Genomic DNA, 7,088 nt, shown 5'->3' on the forward strand with positions numbered 1-7,088 from the left:
TATTCTGCTTAATTAGATTTCTAAGAAGAAGAAAGCAAGACTATGTGCAGATAAACTGTGGAGCAGATGAGTGCTTTAGGAAAATTGATAATTGGCTCTTCTAGACTGTGCTGTTTCTGGGGTCTTCGTTGTGAAGTTTTGTTGGTTACTTCCTTACCTGCAGAGTTTACAAGCTCTGCTGTCAAGAAATGGTGTTTCTTGTGTGTCCTTTTTTTTAAATTAACATATAATATATTATTTGTTTCAGGGCTACAGGTCTGTGATTCATCAGTCTTACACACTTCACAGCGCTCACCATAGCACATACCCTCCCCAATGTCTATCACCCAGCCACCCCATCCCTCCCACCCCCCACCACTCCAGCAACCCTCAGTTTGTTTCCTGAGATTAAGAGTCTCTTATGGTTTGTCTCCCTCTTTGGCTTTGGCTTGTATCATTTTTCTCTCCCTTTCCCTATGATCCTCTGTCTTGTTTCTCAAATTCCTCATATCAGTGAGATCCTATGATACTTGTCTTTCTCTGATTAACTTATTTCGCTTAGCATAATATCCTCTAGTTCCATCCACGTCGTTGCAAATGGCAAGATTTCTTTTTTTGATGGCTGCATAATATTCCATTGTGTGTGTGTGTGTGTGTGTGTGTGTGTGTGTGTGTGTGCGTGTGTACACACCACATCTTCTTTATCCATTCATCTGTTGATGGACATCTAGGCTCTTTCCATAGTTTGGCTATTGTGGACATTGCTGCTATAAACACTGGGGTGCATGTGCCCCTTTGGATCACTACATTTGTATCTTTGGGGTAAATACCCAGTAGTGCAATTGCGGGGTCGTAGGGTAGTTCTATTTTCAACTGTTTGAGGAACCTCCATACTGTTTTCCAGCATGGTTGCAACAGCTTGCATTCCCACCAACAGTGTAGGAGGGTTCCTCTTTCTCCGCATCCTCGCCAACATCTGTCATTTCCTGACTTGTTAATTTTAGCCATTCTGACTGGTGTGAGGTCGTATCTCATGGAGGTTTTGATTTGGATTTCCCTGATGCCGAGTAATGTTGAACACTTTTTCATGTGTCTGTTGGCCATTTGGATGTCTTCTTTGCAGAATGTCTGTTTCATGTCTTCTGCCCATTTCTTGATTGGATTATTTGTTCTTTGGGTGTTGAGTTTGATAAATTCTTTATAGATTTTGGATACTAGCCCTTTATCTGATATGTCATTTGCGAATATCTTCTCCCATTCTGTCGGTTGTCTTTTGGTTTTGTTGATTGTTTCCTTTGCTGTGCAAAAGCTTTTTATCTTGATGAAGTCCCAATAGTTCATTTTTGCAGTTTGTGTGTCCTTAATGAATTTCCACTGAAGCTATGTTGCCACCAGAGTCTCAGTAATTGCCTTTAGTCCTTCCTTCCTCCCTCCCTTCCTTCCTTCCTTCCACCCATTTTTATTAAGTGCCCATGAAATCTCAGAATCTGCTCCATGATGGGAAAGCCGTCTTCAGCTATAATCAAACCTAAGGACAGGGTGCCTGGGTGCCTCAGTTGGTTAAATGTCTGACTCTTGATATTGGCTCAGGTCATCATCTTGGCTCAGGTCATGATCTCAGGGTCATGGGATCAAGCCATGCATCAGGCTCCACACTCAGTGGGAATCTGTTTGAGATTCTCTCTCTCCCTCTGCTCTGCCCCTGTTCGCTTGCATGCTCTCTTTCTAAATAAATAAAATCTTTCAAAAAAATAATCAAACCTAAAGGCTATAGTGTAGTGTGCTTCTATAATTTTTCTTTTCAAGAATGGGTCTCTTGGTTACATCAGCTAAGCATGAACATTAAGTAGCAGAGGAGACTACCCTAAGGGCAAGTTTTAAAAGAAATCTTCATGGTGGTTCTATCTGGTCACTTTAGTGTGGATGCCTATTGATGATCAGTTTAAATCAAGCCTTGATCTGGGAGATTAGTTTTCAATTCTCCACTTGTAACAGAACCTCTAAGTAAGGCAGCTCCTGGCAGCCCTGGCAGCTTCTCGGCTCCTTCTGGTGGGTGGTGGTCAGAGGGATGGCTGCCCGGGGCTCATGTTTGAAAAGATACTGTTTTTTCTCATTCAAAGTTAAATCACCTGAACGAACTGGAAGAATACTTGAAAATTTCCTTCCGGGACACCAGGAGAGGAAGCAGGGCAAGTGGAGCTTGCTCCACCCTAAAATGCTGACCACACATGACTTCTGCCCTCCCCAAGGGTTGCTTTGCACACTGAGGAGATAATTCTTTTCAATGATCATTAAAAAAATTAACAAACAAAAAAAAAAGCCCAAATAAATAGACTTTGCTCCAAACCCTGGCACCTTTTTGGATAATGATTTGACTGCCTCTCTCACTGTCTCTGCAGATTCTCCAAATAACTTTTTTTAAAAGATCTTATTTATTTATTCATGAGAGACAGAGAGAGAGGAAGAGCCAGAGGGAGAAGTAGGCTCCCCACGGAGCAGGGAGCCCTGACGTGGGGCTGATTCCCAGGATCCTGAGATCATGACCTGAGCCGAAGGCAGATGCTTAACTGACTAAGCCAGCCAGGCGCCCTCTCCAAATAACTTTCTAAGGATTGCATGATATTACCCTTTTTAAGAACCTTTGGCCAGGGGGTTTAACAAGAATAAAAAAGAGACAGGTATCTGTGACATGGGGCGTGAAGCCGAGGTGGAGCAGTGAACATCTTAGGTTGGTGCTTTGGATTCCAGCTCAGTTCATCACCCATTTGGAGTGACAGATAGTGATTTAAAGGAGAAAAGGTTTTGTTCTTATGGAACTCGCAGTCTCACAGAGAGACAGATAGGTGAATGAATACACACAATGCAGAAAGCACTTGGTCAATAACCCTTTGGTAGGGGGACCGATGATAGCCACCTGTGTCTGGGAGTGGGTGGGATATCGGATGATTGCCTGTCAGAGCTGGGTTTTGATAGATGTTTGTCTTCAGTAGGCAAGGAGCAGGTCCTGCCAGACATCCTCTTTCTTGACCTCTTCGCCGCTTGCTCTTTGTGTGGCTAACTTCTTCTCATCTCTCAGGTCTCCATGGGAATCTTCTTTGCAAAGTTGTCAGACCCCTTACCTGAATTAGCCCCCGCCACCTCCACTACTGCCTACCCCAGCAGGTGTGTGTCTCCCTCCCAGTCCACATCATGACACAGAGTGAACACTTTAAGGGGTGGTTTTTCAGTGTCTCCCTTACTAGACAGTAAGCTTCTTCAAAGTAGAAATCATTTCTGCATTGGCTATACCACGAGGAATCTAGAAGAGCTCCTGGCAAGAAATAGGTGCTCAGTAAATATTTATTGAAGGGTTGGATGTGTGCAGTTTTTATTGTGGGGATATGGGAAAGTTAGGACTTTGCTTCTACCTCTTCAGTTGAGATAGATGATTTGTCTGTTACAGATGACCCCTGATTGATGATGGTTCTCATAAGATACGCTAAAATACATCCTTGTAACTTTACACATGGTATTGGTGAGGCTCTATACCAACAGCCTAAGGTTGTCGGAGATGTTAATATTTTTTCTTGAACAGGAAAGCATTCAGAAAGCTTTTCTTCATTTCACAGCTTGGTCAATAGCCTTCAGTGGCTCTCTATTTCCTACCCCATCTAGTCTAAATGCTCCCCGCCATTATTAAGTTTCTCTAAAATCTGACCTCTCCTTCTGTGTAAACTTATTTCCGGGTGTTCTCTACTCTACAACTTACACTTTAAACATGGCATCATGGGCCAGTCACTTGCTAGATTCTTTCACGCAGTCCTTCACCCCTCATCCTTCACCTTTATGAACATTTTCCAAGATCCTTTTCAGCTCAGATTCTGTCTTCCAGCATCCTGGCCGCTGGAGTCCTCAGTGATCTCTCTCCTGCTCAACATGCTCAGCATGTCCCATGCTTTTGCTCTCCATTCTATCCTATCCTAAGGTGTTCAGTGTGGGTTCATGTGTGTTAGGCTTACCTCTCTAACCTGATTAATCCGAATTTCCACGCTGCAGAATAGAGCTAATGCATCTCTCAGAGGTGACAGAGAGCTAAAATGCTTCACTTAACAGGCACTGCAGAATGTCAGTTCCCTCTTACTCTGCTTCCTAGTAAAGCCCTGGGCTCAGCACAGTGAATTGCTTAATGAATGGAATTTGATTGGTGGATTCCTACTGAGGGGTTAAGATGTTTGCAGAGGTGATTGAGTAGAAACCCAGAGAATGTATCATCTCTGAAATTAAAGGAAGAAGTTTATTTTCTATCTTTGATATCTTGAGTCAGCATATAGAAGATCGTTTTGTCATTTTACTCAAGGAGAAAAGAGTTATTTTTGTTTTTTTGTTTTTTAAGTATGAACTGGAAGCGGGGAGGGCAGATGACTAGGTGGAGCACAGAGGATTTTTAGGGCAGTCTCCCTAAAAATGGATTGAGTTCAATCAATGGACACCTGTCATTAGACATTTATGCAAACCCGTAGAATGATTAACACCAAGAATGAACCCTAATGCAAACCATGGACTCTGGGTGATGATGACATGTCAATGTGGGCTCATCAGTTGTAACAAGCATACCATCTGGTGTGGGATTTGACAGTGCCGAAGGCTGTGTGCATGGGGGTAGGGAATCTTCCCCTCAAGTTTGTTGTGAACCTAACACTACTCTCTGAAAAAGATAATAAAGTTTTATTAAAAGAAGTATGAACTACTATTGTACATTTGTGGGAAATATTTAGATAAAAATTTATTGTAAATATGTATGGTCCTTCACAAATTCTTTTGGAGTAGGTCTTTGTAAACATAAACTGTGGAAGGAGAAACTAGTCAGTTAGCCAAACCCATTTACTGATCACCCATGAAAGTCTCAGTTTGGGGGGGCAATGGGGAAACAAGGTAATAGATGCTTAGAACTGAGCTCATAAAATGGCTGGAGAGTGTTTTCAGGATTTTTACCTGCTGTCAGCATCCCATGGCGCACTTAGTCTCCTTTGTCCCTTTCATGCACATGCATGTGCACACGTGCATCCACACACACACACACACACACGCACATACACACTTGCACATTTTCTTCGCCTCTCCAGTGCAAGGGTGTGTCTTGGCCACCAGGTGTCCCTCTACGAACCCCCTGGAAAGAGCCGAGCCCTGGACTGTGTGTAACTGTCACTGTGCCACTTTCTGAATGACCTTTAATGAAAACAGAACTGCCAAAGTAGCTTGACAGCAAATTTTATTAGGAACAGAAAATCCATCATAAGGCTCACTATAGAATTGCACCGATTAGTTTTTCTTATCTAAGGCAGTCACAGTAAAAACAGCCAAAGAAAAGAATCAGAAATTGCCCACTTCACTGGGCTTCTGTGAATGGATGGAATGGGCAATTTAACATGTCTCTGAGTCTGGCTATGCAGGAGTCTCAGTAAGAAGAGGGTGTTTTAACTATGAACTAATAAAGATTTTCTTTCAAAAGCAGGTGGAGATGGAAACTAATTCCTCAGGTCATATGCTGGTTGCAAGAAATCAAACTGATTCCTCTGGAGCATTATATTCAAATTCACCTCTATGCTCCGTGTATGGCTAGAACAATTACATCATTCCCTCCTGTATAACAAGCATACTTAATAAGCCTTACATATGCATCCTCATGCCAACAGGTCCTTCAGCAAAGGCAATCTGCACATTTCAAAAATCAAAAGCAATTTGGCTAAATGACCTATAGCGTAACATGGTGCATTCCCGTGGAAACCGCTAAATCTAGACTGCAGGCATTTTGTAAAGGGGGCACCATTTTGCAAAAGAAATGGCTTCTGTTATTTAGTTTTTATGATACAACTCATATTGGGGTCTCTTCTGGTCCGAGTGAGGGCGTAAATTGTGCACTGCTTTCTGCGGTCTTCTAGATCGCCAGAATTCTAGTGTATGCACGTGATGGCTTGAGAAGAAGACTACATAGTTGTAAACTACTGAAATGGGCTCTGGTTTATTTATACAGAAAAGAGAAGTACTGAGGTGACACAGGAAAGGTTGGATATCAAGGCTCTGAAGACGGGCGGACACCAGAGGCGCCGGCCATAGGGTCACAGCTCATGCATGTAGCCCTACAGAAATGTTCTGGCGAGCATCCCAGCACACTGCTCCTGGGTACCAGGCGTGACTGTGGGCACTGATGCACATCGCCTTGGCAAGAGTCATCCCTGTTCCTTCCTGTCACTTATTGCAGAACTGAAGCCCCATCTGGGAGTATCCGAGTGACCACGGCAAAAAGAGCCAGTGTCTGGATTCCAGTTTCCATAGTGAAAGGCATGCAAGACTCTATAATAGGAGGTTCCCTGCAGCTGGGAGAGGGGTTCTGATGAAGGTCAGCTGCAAAGCCACAGACATCCACCATGGATTGCCGGTGATCGGGCCTGATACTGGGCATCCTTTGTGGGTAGGCTCAGAAAGGTGTTGGGTGGATTTGACCTGGAGGGGCGTGCACTGTGCCAGCAGACTGATGCTGGCTCAGGCAGTTTTCACAAGTGCCCATTTTTAGGCACACCATCCAAGTGTTCACCCCGATGCGAACCCTTTGCTTCAGCTCTCTCTGCTCATTCTACACTTGAGAATCCAACCTGCAAAATAAAGCTCTCTCTCTCTTGGACAGCTGTGTGCTCTTATCCATTGCTGGCCCCTGTATGTCACTTGTCCTGTGCTCACACGCAGCACAGCAGCTCGTGCATGATGTTCCTACCTTCTACGATTCTGACCCCAGTTCCCATGCAGGCTTTCTCCCATGCCACCAAGCAATTCTCTGACACCAGTTCAGTGTCCCACAACTCACCTCAATTCTGACGCTGTCTCCATGCAGATAGCATCCCATCCCACAGGTTAAGAGCCCAGTTCTGCAAGACTGCCCTCCCTTCAGACACCATTATCAAGCCCAGGTTGTCACCTGTGCTTCTGACCAATCGGCTGTAGATCGGAGGTTCCCACAACCTCCTCCTTGGATTCAATTCATGTGCTAGAGCAGCTCACAGAACTCAGAAACATTTTACTTATCCAATGACTGGTTTATTAAAAAAGGACATCATCCCGGAGCAGCCAGATGGAAG

Source organism: Zalophus californianus, chromosome 2 (assembly GCF_009762305.2).
Source record: "Zalophus californianus isolate mZalCal1 chromosome 2, mZalCal1.pri.v2, whole genome shotgun sequence".
NCBI classification, from domain to species: Eukaryota; Metazoa; Chordata; class Mammalia; order Carnivora; family Otariidae; genus Zalophus; species Zalophus californianus.